This window comes from Olea europaea, chromosome 15 (genome assembly GCF_002742605.1).
Source record: "Olea europaea var. sylvestris chromosome 15, O_europaea_v1, whole genome shotgun sequence".
Classification (NCBI taxonomy): Eukaryota; Viridiplantae; Streptophyta; class Magnoliopsida; order Lamiales; family Oleaceae; genus Olea; species Olea europaea.
In genome coordinates, this window is record NC_036251.1 from 4,628,087 (window position 1) to 4,644,632 (window position 16,546).

Consider the following 16,546-nt stretch of genomic DNA (forward strand, 5'->3'; position numbering starts at 1 on the left):
ATGAAAATATGAATCACACTAAATTACATAGGTCGAAAATTAGTAATAGGATATTAATACCAAGTTATTTAAACATATTAATTCATAAGACAACTAAGTGGAATTTAATTATTCGTGTGATCATGCCATAGGACACTTCCAAGTTAACTAGTGCCACTGCTCTCGAGGTCCACTCTTGATGATCACGACAAATAGAATATTGTAATATTGCTATGTTTAAATATTCAATAAGATTAAATTATGTCGCTCCTAAATACAAATAAATAAATTCACGCATATCAAAATTTAATAAGAATATTGAATTAATGCTTTTTGAAGCATTATACTCCTATCTATCTTTTAGAATATTATTATGTTGTTTCTTTTTAAGAAGCACAATTAAATACGAATATTATGAAGAACCTTGTATTGATGTTCATGAATCAACACAATTACGTAAATAGTCAAGAATAATATTATTTTGTTATTTTTGTATTGTCCATAGAGAAACATAACTTCTATACAAATACTTCATTCTTTTATAAAAATATTGGGGGTTGTTTCATAACACAACTTTATAATTACCAATATTTTAGATAAAATTGTAATGTTCTTGAAGAGTCACATTTTTTTACATTATTATATATAAAATTATTATAATTATATATAAAAATATTACATTAGTATTTCACAAAAAGCATAAATTTTTTGTCAGTATTCCACAATGTTCATGTTCTATCTTCAAATATGAATTTTTTTGCAGAACATTATATGATCAAATGTGAAGAGTTGTGATCTGAATGCAAATTTTATAAACACATACTTATATCTTGTTAACGTTAAAAAATGTAAATCAATTTCCTAAACAAATTAATGAGAAAAAGAGGTGTTTATTGTACATAATCTCGAGACAAAGCCCATGATTTGTATACAAAAAGAAGATATTTTGGAGAATGCAGTATTGCTTTGGGGAAAATTCGAGCCCTGCCTTTAGAAAGGACCATTGGTTCTGTTTTATAGGAAGGACCATCACACCATTTGGCCTACTCAAGTCTTGTTAGCTACAGTGCCATCCTAGAAATGCGTCTTACTTATTCAAGTTTTGGTTGCTTTGATTGTTACTGAGATCGGCATCGTCATGTCATTATTATACATAGGCTTTAGCTATGCTATCAGCCAATGATGGCTTGACATCATGTAATCATTGTTTTAGTCGATTGGTTGAAGAAGAGGTGCAAACGTCAAGGTCACCAAGTGTCATTCCAAGATTGGTAAGCAAAGAGGTTTGACAGGATGGCTGGGATTCATGCGTCATTGTCTCTGTTGATTATGGCAGTCTTTTGCCTAAGCTGATCTCGAGTGATGCTTTCGACCTTAACATTTAGGATTCGCAAGATGATCTGGGAAATTTTTATTTTGATGACGTCGAAGTTTAGACTCCAATAGTTACTCTGAAGGTCTATGCTAACCTAGGGTGATGTGCTGACCATGAAAGTGCTTAAAAAATACTTCAACTTTGAATCTTTATGGAGGATAACTATCGGGATCTACGGTGACATGTGTTAACAGAGCAGAGGGTTAGTATTCCACTATCTTTTATAGTTTCTTGGACAAGCTTTCTTTAAAATTATGTAGTTTTGTTTAATCTGGATCTTCCATTTTCGGATCCAATGCTCCTTAGTGTTACGCTCCGATTCTACATGCCTCGGATCCCGAAGTGTCATCTCGCCTCCGAGATCGAGATCAAGTGGACCCCGCGCAGCACCACATATTCCGACCTGAAAACGACCCTTCCGAAGTGTCTCCGAAGTGATATAGCGATTCCTACTACTGACCTGCTGAAACATCTCACCTTCAAGGTCGAGATCAAGTGGACCCCGTTAGAAGATCCGCCGCCAATTTGAGATTTGTCCTGCATCTAAGGTTTAAATTGATTTGACATCTCCATGAGGCTAGTTGATATGACTTATCAACTTTATATCAATTTAACTCAGAAGAAACAAACCGTCCTCCCACTCTACAAACGCGGCTGATTGATGCCTATAAGCAGACGCTTCATACTGTCAGATGTATACACGCGTTCCACATCCAACAGTTCATACCACCTATAAATACCCAAGGTTTGGCAATAGGAAAAGGTAATGAAACTCTTACTACATAACACTCCATAGTAAGTTTATATATTTTCTCCCCCCCCCCTTTATCGTTGATTCGTATAGCCCATGGGTACTGTTTCGATCACTTTAACCTGACTTGACCATTGGAGTGTATACGGCCGCCACCACCCCCGCTGGTTTCGACCGTGTGCGCCTGATTATTCGCTGATTGTGCGCAGGGAGGAACACGTGGAGTAGCTTTCAGTTGGCCACGTGGAAGGACCAATTTTCGAGGTCAACACTTAGCACTCCTGTTGGTCTTCTTCCATTTTATATATTTCTTTTCTCTTCATTTCCACACTTTTTGCTTTCAAGTTTCTTTCTTTTTCCAAAGGAAGAAAGAATATTACCGTGCTTTCTCCTTCTGTCTATGTGAGGTTGCCACTTGACCAGTACAAAAACCTTGCCTTCATTTTCTTTACTTTTTACCTCGACCACTGCATAAGTTTGGATGAGTATAGGGTTTTCTCCTGGGCTAACCAATAGGAAGAGTGCATTTCCTATTCCCTTACTCCTATTCCTCCGTCTAACTCAAACGTCAAGGAAATCTTTACCTCAGCTTTTGTCATTTCCCTTATTCTTTTATTAGAATGCACGCCTCCTACGTTATTACCATAAAGGATCTAAATGGTAGTTCTTATTGGAAAGCGGGTCTTTTCGACTAGGCTTGAATTAAAAAAAAAAAAAAGTTGAACCCAACCTTGAGGGTCTCCACCATCCCGTTCCTAGAGTTTTGTAAGGAAGGTAAATCTTGGGATGGCACAAAACCCAATGGTAGAAAGGGAACTTAGTGATAAGGAAAATGTAGGTTCTCATAATGGAGAGAAGGATAATCATTCAAGTAATGAGTGAGAGGCTTCATCTTTTAAGTTGGTAATGATGGAGGATCTATTGGCGGCATGGAAGGCTAAGTATAGCATCACTAGTTCGATAGAGATGATTATCTCCAGCTCTTTTTATCGAGCCGATAATCCCCCAAATAGATGTGTGATACTTAATTCTGCCATTCTATGTGCCGGACTACAGTTTCTAGAGCTATTCATGGGTCTTGTCTTCCCAGGAAATTACCCCATTCAGCTCTGTCCTAACGCATGGAGCACATTCATAGCCACTCTATTCCTAGGCATAGGTTACGCCATCCAGAGCTCACAGTAGATCAATTTAATTCTCTTTATTCCTTTAAAGAAGATGGAAAGAACTCCGGTTGGTACTAAGCCAGTGTTGGGCATATGACTGGGGATCACTTGTTTTGGACACTTCGTCCTCAATGAAGAAGTGAAAGGATAAGTTCTTCTTTGTTTAGGGGGGAATGGAAATTTCATACAACAAGATGTGTAAGTATTTTTATGGTTTTGTAAAAAATGTGTTTATTATTTATTGTGATATACTCTTGGAGTTTTAACCATATTTTATTTTCTCTAGACAGTTTACAAAAGACAAGGTCACCTCGGTAGTCAATAACAGAGCTGACATTATCTGAGCTTTACCAATGAAGCAGAGATCCTACAACACTGTGATATTAGATTTTAGTTTGTTTTCAAGCAGGTTTGTTCTAGTGGAGCGCCGTTGTACAGCCACCCACAACTCCTTCTAAGTTATCAGGTTTTTTTTTTTTTTTTGCCGATCCAACAGATGATCTTTATGATCTCTGGTTAGAATAGAGAAAAAATGTTAGGATATAAAATTTCCAAGGCTGTTGAAGCTAAGGTTGCTAAGAGAGCCAAGAAAGGAAGGCCCTTATTATTGAGAGAGATCAGGAAGAGCAAAGAAGCCGACTTATGGCTACTCCCAAATCGGACCCTCCCTAAAGGTCTCCTATCAGGCAGCAGTCCCAGTGAGGTCACCTTCTCTTTATAGGAACATGCCTTGCTGCCACCCATAACGGACTCTGCTAACTGCTTACACGAAGCCTAAATGACAAGGAGTGCAAATTCCTTGAAAACATATCAGTGAATGAGGCCTGCATTACTATAGAGTTGTACTGCATGACAAGAATTTTTATCTTACATTCTAATTGATTTTCGACCTCCGCTTTATAGATTTTGAATTTATCATAGACTTCATCCTTCGTTTTCAATAAATAAATATAGCAATACTTAGAATAGTCATCTATAAATGTTACAAAATATTTATTACCATCTTGTGTTGGCGATCTATTAGAATTACAATCATCACTATAAATCACTTTTAAGAGGTTTGTATCCCTTCTAACAGATTTGAAAGGTCTCTTAGTTTGTTTGGCTTGTACACAAACTTCGCACTTATTATTACCAACTTGAGATTTTGGAATTAGGTTTAGATCTATAAGTTTTTTGATCTTCATATTATTAACATGACCCAATCTTTCATGCCACAAATAACTAATTTCAACATTAAGAACCATAAAAGAAATATGATGAAGATTTTCAATAATATTTAATTTAAAAAATCCATCACTAATATAACATTTCCCAACAAAGACATTATTTTTTGTTATAAGAACTTTATTTTACTCCATTACAAGTTTAAAACCTTGTTTAACTAAAAATGATCCACTAAATAAATTTTTTCTAACTTTAGGAATATGGAGAACTTGATCTAAAATTAAACTCTTTCTAGAAGTCATCTTAAGCTGGATACTTCCGATTTCCAACGCAAAAGCAGTGGAGTTATTTCTCAAAGTTACGCTTCCTCCACTTGAAGTATGATAAGATTTAAACAAACTCTTTTCAAAACAAACATGAACATTTGTTCCAGAGTCTAACCACCATTCATTATTAATATAAGTAAAATTAACTAAAGATATTGATGATTCTCACCTAATGGAATGTTCACCACCCTTCAACATGTTTACTTGATCATTTTGAAATTTGTCCTTAATCTTGTGCTCCTTAGTCCATTTGTAGTATCAATCTTAAGCGATATGGTTGGTTCTTCCACATACATAACATGGCCCTTGCTCATTTTTCTCTTTTCCTTTGTTATCCTTAGTATAGTTAATCTTAGGCTGTGAATTTTTCCTATAACGGTGAGAGTTTTTCTTAAACTTATTACCTCAAGACTTATATTGCTTTGAGGAGCTAGAAGGGATTTTTGGATTTTCAACCAAATTTGCTTTAGCATGTGACTCATCAACTTTGTTGATACAATCTCTATGATGCTATTCTATTCTTAAAGAATTGAATATGTGGTACAATGTTAAAATTCCTTGCTTATGTCTAAGACCTTTAGCAAAATCAGGCCTAAAAGGTGGAAGTTTATTTATAAGACATGAAACATTATAGTCCTCGCTAAAACTTGATCATTTTTCTTCTACATGTCGTAGTAAATCTTAAAATTGATGGATTTGTTCGTTTATAGATTTTCCGTCCACCATAACATATTTGGTAAAAGTTGACGAGTTAAATCTATCAACTCCATCATCATCAATTCCATATTTTTCCTTTAGAGTTTTCCAAAGCTCTTTAGCACTTGTGATATTTTGATATATATCATAAAATCTATCAGAAAGAGCACTTAAAAAATTTGATTGACAATGGAATTCAGTTTGTTATGGGTTACAAAATAAGGTAGATTCTCTTCTTTCATTATCTTCTTTTATAGCAGAAATTAACCCTAAAACGGTCAAGCAATATTCCACTTGTTTTTTCATCTTTTAAAATTCTTTCCATCAAAATTTTTCGGTTTAGCACTACTAGTATCTTCACGAGATGACATTCTTACACTGTGACTTACTAAGGCAAAGAGACATAACTGTAAGTCAATTTACACTGTGCAATTAATTCCAGTTAAGTCAAATATTTAAAGCTTGAATATATTAATTCTCTAACAACAAATTCTCCAAGTAATAATAGAAGAGATTGAATGAATATTGAAGTTAATAATATTACATTAACAGTGCACTTTTCAGACAATAAAATGAATATTGTTCATAGCTTTTTTAGAATTGTAACTTGTATGTCTAAGATTTAAAATATTTGTGATATTAACTTGTGAATGCAATTAGAAATTATGTATATAATAATGCAAAAATAAAATTCAAGTAAACATAGCAAATAAGTAAATAACAATATGTTTCAAAATTTTTCAATAAGTTATCAAAACGGAAACACGTTCTTAGAATTAAAATAATGAAAGACAAATTAGAAAACTGCTATATTTAATGAGGAAAAAATATTCTATAAGCTCCCAAAGAATGAAAAATTTTGTAGTAAGTTTCAAAATAGAAAAGATAAAAGGTTCTAAAATTTAACAGAATCAAATAAAAAATTGAAGCATAATAATAATGAGTTTATTAACAACTACTACAAATTATTATTACAAAAACCACTCGCACGACTTTAGATTGTTGTAAAAATTACGTGATTTGTGTAATAAATTATAAATGTAAGCATGAGTCAAATAATATAAATATGATGATAGAGTTATAAAAGCTAGCCTAAGAGAGTCCAAATAAACGCCGTTTTAAAGTTGTCTGGCCTCCCCTTCATACGGGTACTTTCGACTTTGCGTGGCTCCAAAATAAAACCCTTACAGCTCACAGTCGATTCTCCTTTTATGAACACAATCACGGGGAGGAAAAGAACGAATCCTTATCAATTGCCAAAATTATAGAAGAATATAAAATGATTAGAGAGTAAATTTCAAGTGTTTGTTTTATTGTGTGTAAAACAATGTTAAATCCACCCCTTTTATAGTAGAAAAATCAACACACTCATAATGAAATTTAATCAAATTAAACATAAGCTATAAATATAATAATGAGATTAAATTTTGTATTGAATCTAAAAATTAAAATCAAAAACTGAAAAGTTAAAGAATGAAAACTGAAATTTTAATTTTAATTTGAAAGTTTTTATACTTATTTTCAACAATTCAATTTCAAGATAAAAGTCACCAAAAGGAGTGAAGCAAATAATAAATATGGTTATTTTCAAAAATTCAATTTCAAGATAAAAGTCACCAAAAGGAGTGAAGCAAGTAATAAATATGGTACCATTGAAAAAGCATATATTCCTAGAGAGTTTATAAATATAATTAATCATAAAATTCTAGAAGAGGTTCAAGTAGCTGAAAGTTTTAAAATTGATATATATTAATAAGTTATGTTATTAAGATAAAAGAAATAACATCAAAAGAAAAAAGTTGTTGACAATAATTTTATAAATAATTTAGCACTTCATAATATTAATGATAGCTAGGATATTAAAGAAATTTTGTCTAAGAATACCAACGAAAAAATTTGGCTACATAAATACAATCTTAATAAATTTGAACTTATTAGAGAAACATAAAACTTCTGGACTTGCAGTTCGAATATCAAAATGTGTGTACTTATGCGAAAATGATATGTGAAAAATGAACTCGTAATAGGTAATTCTAAATTCTTAACATAATGAACTTAGAAAAACTTTTCTAAATAGTTAAATTATCCTACAGTGAATGTAATCACATATACTTTTCTTGAATGATTTCATATATCGAAGCATATAGTTCAAGAAATTTTATCACGAGGAGAGAAATATGCGTTTTACTCTTTTTTTGATTGACCAAAATTTATGTTCCAATGAATTTTCTTACAACCTTCGTAGAGTTCAATTTTTTTGTGATTATGACTTTTTTTTCATAGAGTTTTTCTTAGTAAAGTTTTAATGAGACATATTTTTTACATAATGAATGTTAATAAACCACGGCACATTTACCCTCAAAATATATTCTTATATGTTGTAAATTGTTTACGAGACTCTTGAAGATAATAAAACAATATCTTTCTTTCTTTCTTTTTTGTCGAACCATCATGTTATTAGAGTCACCAAAGATTATCTTATATGAATTTGACATTACTTGAAGTTTATAACAAGACGACGAAAAATATACTTCACTAAAATTGTGAAATTGACAATGACATATAAGACATGGATGACTCAATACAAGGACTTCCATAATTGAAATAATGGGAAATAGTTGTACACTTTTTCATTCGTACAAGTTTTGTCCCATTGAATTTTTTGATAATATTTTAATGATGCATCATTTTATTACTCTAAATTTTCTGTAATTAGTTATACTATTTTTACCCCCATTCGATTTTCGTCCCACCGAATTTTTGGCAAATTGGATTTTAACTACTCAGTTATTGTGCAAATAATCATCAAAAACTAATGTAAAGTTTTGATATAATTATTGATGACTATTTAGTCTTATCAAGATACCTAAATAAATTTTACTTACTCTAGAAGATTTTATTTTATTCAAACTGTAACTCCCGTTGAAACACTCTATTATTGTAATAAAATATACACTTGAGTTTTGACTCGATTATTTTTTCTACTGTACTCTTTTTTTCTTTTTAGTTTATAACAAGAACTAAAATTTAAAAATAAAACCAAACAAAAACCCTTGGATTGAGAAAATGATACATTGAAATTATGTAATAATATATTAAGTGGTCTAAAGTTTTTTAGGCGCCCTTTTTAAATAGGAAAAACCAGTGCAAAAAATTCTTATGAAGATAACTAGAAACATGTTACATGGACATGAGTGTTGAGAGCATGTTACTTTTTAAGTAAATTCTTCTTTTTACATTCGGTCACCTATAGTTCTGATCGCTGACAAAAAAATGCTTAGCTAGTCTTCCACATATGCTATACGTAAAACTTAAAAAAAGGGTTATTCTTGGGGTATATAGGGGGCACATAAGGGTGTTCAAAATGAGTATCTGGGGCGCGTTATATATCCCAAGAATAATTCTTAAAAAAATGAACTTTGTGACATGTTTTTAGATTAAAAAGTTAGAAAGTTTGTAAAACCAATTTTTACATAATGGAATAGCAGTAAATAGACATGTCGCCATCCTTTATGTAAGAATTTCATCAATTTGAAAGACACGTGACAGGATGGCAAAGTTTAGACTAAATTAAAGTTATAGGTCACAAATTAAAATTATACAGTCTAACAGTTACACTGATGAAACTTTCCTTTCAATATCTTGTGTCAATTATTATTATTATTTTTTTTATTTTTTTTGATACCCAAGTGTCCGTCTTACAGCGACTAATTCTGGGACCTACAATCCAGTCCCTTTTCATGCAGACCAGGTAAACCGCGGGTTGTGCCCTAAACTGGCCAGGGTCCAAGATCCCTCCCAATTGAACTGCCAAAATGTCGAGCGAGTCAAACCCATGTATGCACCTTGCCTTCCAGGAAAACTCCTACCTTCCAGAAAATATCATGCCTTTCAGGAAAAAACCTGCCTTCCAAGAGCCAAAAATAAATAAATAAATAAAATAAAATAATCTTGTCTCAATTATATGAGTTTCGTACTTCCTATGGATGCTATAATTTTATAAGTGCTAGCAACAACAAATTGCAAAAGAACAATGCAACTGAACCATAAAATATGGTTGGACTAGTTTTTCATCTGAATAGATTGGCTAAAATACTCAAGGAATAAAGAAAAATACATAAAAAAATAATAATTAACTGCAAGAATATTTCTAGCATTTAAACTTCCTGTACCAAATTCAGGGCATCTAGTCAACCAGAGCACTTCGTGTTAGTTAAAAAAAAAAAAAAAAAGGTTGAACCCTAACTTTGAGGGCCCCCGTCCCATCTCTAGAGTTTTGTGAGGGAGGTAAATCGCGGGATGTACTTCAACAAGCCAGGAAAGAGGAGCTGCATGTACACTGCGCCTATAAGGAGTCCAATTTCATGTCTCAGGAATCGAACCTCCACACTGCGGCTGCCAGCAAGGCATGAGATAATCTCACTCCTGTCCTTTGCACCACTGGATTATGCCTCGGGAGCGCACTTTGTGTTAGTTATTGACATATTTTAACGTCTTATACGATTGTGACCAAAGTTATCAAGTCCGACTCGGTCGTTGATTCGAAAAATCATCCGGTCATCGAGTCATGATTCAATCAGTGAGTTAGTGGTTCAATACATTGCTAAATCGAAATTTTAATTAAAAATAATGTTTATAACAAAAGACAACAATTTTTCTAAATATAAATATATAAATTCGCTCACAGTTATGACATAGATTCACTTTGTGCCATAATGAGTAGGATGTAATATTTCATTTTAAATGCCTAGGTACACAAATCTCGGGCTTTGCTAATTAAGGCCCTCTTTGAGCCTCATTAATTTCTTATAATATATTATGAAATAGTAAATTGATGAAAAATGTATGATTAAAAAAGAAGAATTTTTTTTTATTTATGTATAATATTATTTTAATAAAAAATACATGATTGAAAATGAATACTATAAAAAAAATAATGAGAAAAAATGAGGCTTAAACAGGGCTAAATATAAAATTTTGCGCTTGACTTTGTAAAGAACTTTACAACCAGTTAAATGATTGAGTATAATATTTTGCCCTTGACCGGTTCCGATTACTTCTTATCCCATCCCGTTCAGACGATTATTGAACAATCTAGCCAATTCTTGACCGATTCATTTGTTAAAGGGCAACTTGCAAAAATACTTTTAAAATTAAGGATCTTTAGAAAAAACTTTAAAAATCATATGAATTTTTTTTTTTGTAAATTAAAAATACAGCATAAAATTAAGTGTCACTTTTTATTACAAAATGATACACAATTTCACTTCTATTAAAAAGTGAGTTTGTCAATAGAAAAAGTAATAAACACAAAAAAAGTGACAAAAATTAAAAAAAGTGAGAAATGAAACAAAAAATGACGAATTAAAAAAAGCGACACAAATTTAAAAAAGTTATACAAATTCAAAAAAAGTGACAGAAAGTTAAATAGTGATAAACACTCAAAAAGCGACAACATTCAAAAAAGGTGACATATTAAAAAGAGTGACAAAAAAGGTGATACAAATTCAAAAAAGTGATAGAAAAAAAAAGTGACAAACACTCAGTAAACAAATATCTTAAAAATGACATACGATGTTACATTTATTAAAAACTGACATATAATGTTAGGGGTGGGCGCGGATCGGTTCGATTCGGTTCTAAAGAGAACCGAATCGAATCGAACTGAACTTTTCGGGTATCTAGTAAATTGAACCGTCGGGTCCAAATATAAATATGGAACCGTTCGGGTTCGGTTCCGTTCGGTTCAGTTCGGTTCGGTTCGATTCTATACTATAATTAAATTTTTTAACATTTATAACAACATTATATGAATACAACTAATGATACATTCAGTGGTTTTGGAATGTCAGAGACTAGTAAACTACCTTACTCAAATGATCGCTACGATCAAAGTTTCGGTTGGCGAAGGTTATAGCTTCGATCGGAGGTCACAGTGTCGGCCGATGATTGTATAGGTTTTGGAATATTAGCGAGGCTGCGAGAGTGAGTGCGAGAGTCGAGACAACGTTATGCACTTTAGTGTTAGTGTTTAGGGTTATTTAGTGGATTTGATCTTGCTTGGCTAAGAAATGAAACAATAAAATGAGTAATTGGGCCAAAAATTTGGATTTAGAAATCGTTAATTTGTTAATTTGTTTAGAAAAAATTAAAATTAAAATAATTTGATTTACTCAATATAAAAAAAAAATTGAAAAATTCGGTTCTTGGTCTAGGACCGAGATCCGAACCATACCCGTCGGTTCTCAATTCAAATACCCGTTCAGGTATTTAATTTGACAAGAACCGTCGGGTTCGGTTCGGGTTTGGGTTTGGTTCGGTCGATTCGGTTCGAAAGATTTGCCCAGCCCTAATGTCATATTTATTAAAAATTGATGTTTGTCACTTAAAAGAATGACAAAAATTTCAAAAGAGCGAAAAGAAAAAAAGTGACAATAACTCGAAAAGTAACAAATACTTAAAAAAGTGATCTAAATTCAAAAAGTAGACATTGCATCCCATATCACTTTTTGGATTGGCATTTTCAAAAATGTTACTTTTTAATAATCTTTGCAAGAATGTCACTTTTCGATTTTTTTTAACCCCTTTAGAAAAAGAAAATTTAAATACCTTGGTTGTCCTTAATTAAATTTGATTTGACTAGATGAAAAAGTAATAGAAAAAATAGAAAAAAATCAAATCAAAACATCCATATCACTTTTTAAACCCAATTTTCAATTTTGTACATATCCCCATTTTGCAAAACCACTTTTTAAACCTATGTCGCATTACAAACCCATTTTCTTAACCTATTTTACACAAAATGATGGAAAAGAATTTGAAGAATTTCCACCCCACAATGATCACTTCTCCATGTCACGATCGATAACTCATAGCTAGTCGAAGTACATTTCAAGTTTAATATTCGACGGTTTGTATTTCGCTCTAACTTCAAATCGAGGTAAATTTCATTTTTAATTTTTTTAGATTTGAATATTTTGAATAATTTGCATTTTACTTGTGTTATGGTTGTTTGCAATTTGAAGTTAAGAGAAAAAACTCTTATGTAGGGTTTCGATTTAATAAATGACCATATTCAAGTTCCTAAAAAATTTGAGATTTTCAAGCACTTTTCATGTAATATTGGGTAATAATTTTTAACTTTTTTTATTTAAGAAAAATCAAGATTTGTTCCTTAATTTTTTTCCCTTTTTTATTTGGTGTTCCTTTTTTTTTTATTATTTATTTATTTATTTATTTATTTTACTGGATTGCTTTATTTAGATTTGTAACTAAGATTACTTAAATTTTAATGGGCATATGTGCTTTGTTAATGAAAAAGCGAAACTATGCAAAAAATGTACTGCAATCTTGTTTAGTGAATTACATTTAGTTTGTACTTGGAAGCAAGAATGGAAGAAATTTTAGTGCACTCTTGTTTAGTGTAGTTGTATAATTTTGACAATTTACTTGGTTTTGAGGTTTTACAGAGAATTTCTTTCCAAATATGTTATTGTTTTGAGAGTCTTCGTTATGTTAAATTCTTGTTGCATTGTGTTATGATATGATTTTTGAGATTGCATGAAGTTAGTCTCATTTTTTAATTTTTGAATCAACTTAGGTACATTTATTTGTAAGCCTGTTCATTTATCTGTACATTTTGATATTTTTTTTTTCAGATTTTTGATTCAATCTTGGATGAATAAGGAATTATGTTTGATCTGTGATTGTGTTTTCTGAAAGACTTGATTATTCAATTTGTAAGTACAATAATTTAAATGCATATGCTACGATCTTTTTTTATCTTTCACTGACATTAAGTTGTTGAATCAATTTATGATCGGTTCACGTATCACTCAGACGAAATTTTTGAGTTTAATTTAAATGTGAGTTGAATTTGTGAGTTGATATGTTTTTAAATTTGATGTAATGTGGTTCAATTGAGGATTCAAATATCCGATTCATGTTAGCATATGTATTATTCAAGTGTAGTTCTTATGGAATCCATTTGTCGAGATAAACTGTCATTCAAGATACTAATGATCTAAAATTCTCGATAGTTGGTCATTGTTTTTCGACAGTTATGATACAACATCAAACTTGTTTTATGTACTCTTCTACGTGTGTTATGAAGTAAATATATTATATACCATCATTTGACATTTGGTATTTGTTCATGTTATTGATTTTTGAATAGATTGACAAACTATGATGCTATTGGAGAGTGCCTGAAGGGCATGTCATCGCCTTCTTCTAGTAAAGGAAGTGCCCTCAAATGCTACCTATCTAATTGAAAATAAAGAAGTGGCAGTGACAAAGAAGCAGCGCTCAATGTAAATTTGAATATCATTTGCTTCGAACTGAAGTCCTTACACTATAAGTGGTGAAAAGAGAGGAGAAAACTGAAATGATTGAAATTTGTTAAATGGAAAACATTGACTTCCCTTTTTGAATTGTTGAGAATAGTGGAACTTTGCAGGTTATGAAGTTCAAGTATCTAATCTTTGTACTTTGATGATGAAAAACATTGTATAACTTATTTTCGTATAGGTGTAGTTTATTTCATGGTATGCGAAATATAGTTATTTAATCAATTGTGTAGCTTGATTGTGTAACCGTTACCATTTATGTATTATAATCATGGCTATCGTATCTATGCATTATTGTATACTCGTCGTATCGTCTAGTACGATATAATCGTTATGCCCGATTATTTTATCTTGTGAAAACTTATCAATGTTCGATTGTCGAGAATTTGAGCACGTATTTGTTGTTGTCGAAAATTTAACAACTCTTAGTAAATGAAATGTTATGTTTCGCACATTTGTTATCATGTTTGTAATCGATCTAAAGCTACAAGTGTAATAACAATAAAATAATAATACAACATAAACAACAAAAGTCGTCATTCTTATGTACAAAATAGAAATTAAAGCCTGATTCTATCATTAAACTTCATCTTCGTATATTTTGACTAGAGGTATATTCATATAGAGGTGGCAATGGCTCAACTCATTGGATCTCGTCCCTGTTCGACTCGTGCTCAAGCTTCTCATTTGACAAGCCTGAGCCGTCCACGAGCCGCTTGGCCCGTTTGACATCCCTATACATATTCAGGATTTTGAACTTCAATTTAGTTTTAGTGGATGGTATGATTAGACTTGCAGGATCTTTTTGTTTTTCAGAATTGTATAGAATTTTTTGATTCATCATCCATACTCATGAATTGTTCATTAGAATATTAGAATCGCCACACTTTATATAAATAGAGTATGGAAATCTATATTCTTTAAAATAATTTCATTCCTAAAAAAAAAAACAAATATAAACAACTAAAAATAATATGAGGGATCTGATTTGTTTATGGAATGATTGGTCTGTCAAAAAACAAAATGAGGGGTTATCCTAGTCCTAAACGATTGATACTAGGCACTGTGCATATTGACCTGTGTAGTACTATAGCTGACGCGTTAAGTATCCCACTTGGGGAGTACGTTCGGAAGAATGTAACTCAAAGGAATTGATAGGGCCCACACAAGCAATGGAGCATGTAGTTTAATTCGATGCATAGTGAAAAATCTCACTAGGGCTTGAAATGCCACAAATCCTCTCAAAAGAGAGAGTGGCTCAGGGGAACGCGGACATAGGTGGTGCATGGCTGTCATCAACTCAAGTCGTAAGGCGTTGGGTTAAGAACCGCAAAGAAGTGCAACCCTCGTGTTTAGTTGCCATTGTTAAATTTGGAACCTTGAACAGAATGTTGGTGATAAATAAAAGGAATGTAGGGATGACATTAAGTCATCATGCCCCTTATGCCCTGGACGATACACGTGCTACAATGGTCGAGACAAAGTCACGAAGCTTTTCTATCAATAGTAACATAAGTTCTGCTTCAATGATATTACTTGGAATTAAGAGTGAAGTTCTTTTGTTCTCTTGCCACTTTCACTCGTCATCTATACGGATGAAATCTTTCCCGTCTGGCATAATGAATCTCAGATTATTTGTCATTCTTAAAAAATTGAAGTAGCAATGATGAGCATTCGACACAATCATAATATTGGAGTTATTAGCATGAAATTGATACCTACAAATAAATTGTACCGAATAATAGCAAACAACAGAATACGACAGCTGCAATTTTGAGCCCAAAATTTACTAACTATCGAGCTCGACATTTCATCTGTTGAATTTGGCATATTTTTTTTTGACATTTTCGATCGTTGATTTTTACAGTCTACTGTATCATTTGAGGGTTGTAAATGTAATACATTCTTCATAGTATTAATTGTGCTCATCAATGCTCAATGTTAAATGACAAAAACTTTACAATCATTGAACCAATACTTTATTAAATTGAGAATATTCCGCCATATTTTATGGGGAATATTGCATTCATTCAAAAATATATACAATAACCTAATGATGAAAAATAATTTACAAGAGGACATGTTTGGCTATAAAATGTTTCACGTATATTTGTCATCAACTTGGAACTACGATTGAAGTGGTTTTGTTTTCCCGTCACTTCCATTCATCGTCTATGTGGACAAATTCTTCCCCACGCGAGATGCTGAATCTTAGTTTACTACATGCTTGAAGTTTTGAGGTACCAATTGTAACCATTCGACATAAAATTATATCGGACATTAACAGCATGCCAGTGGCAACTAAGAATAAATAATAATAAATAGTAACAAATCGGTGAAACTGACAATTTAACTGTTGTTCCCGACATTTACTATTAGTCGAGGTCAACATTTAACTGTTGGTCTTCACAGTCTAGTTTGACAGAACAGTAAGTATTTACGGTTAGTATCTAATGGGAATCAATTAATTGGTGTAATTGGACTACAATTATCACAGTATTAAGTGTTTTCATCAATGTGTATTCATCAATGCTCAACAAAAAACAACTTACATAGTGCTTCATTAATTAGGGAATCTCTAACAAGTTTTTATGGCGGATATTGTCATTCTAAGAAATTTGCAAAAGCAATCAAAGTGATTGAATAAAAAATTGCAAATAATTATGAAGGGTTGTATTTAATAATTCCATACTAGTAAGTTGTAAGATAAAAGTATTAAAAATGTATAAATGCTAATT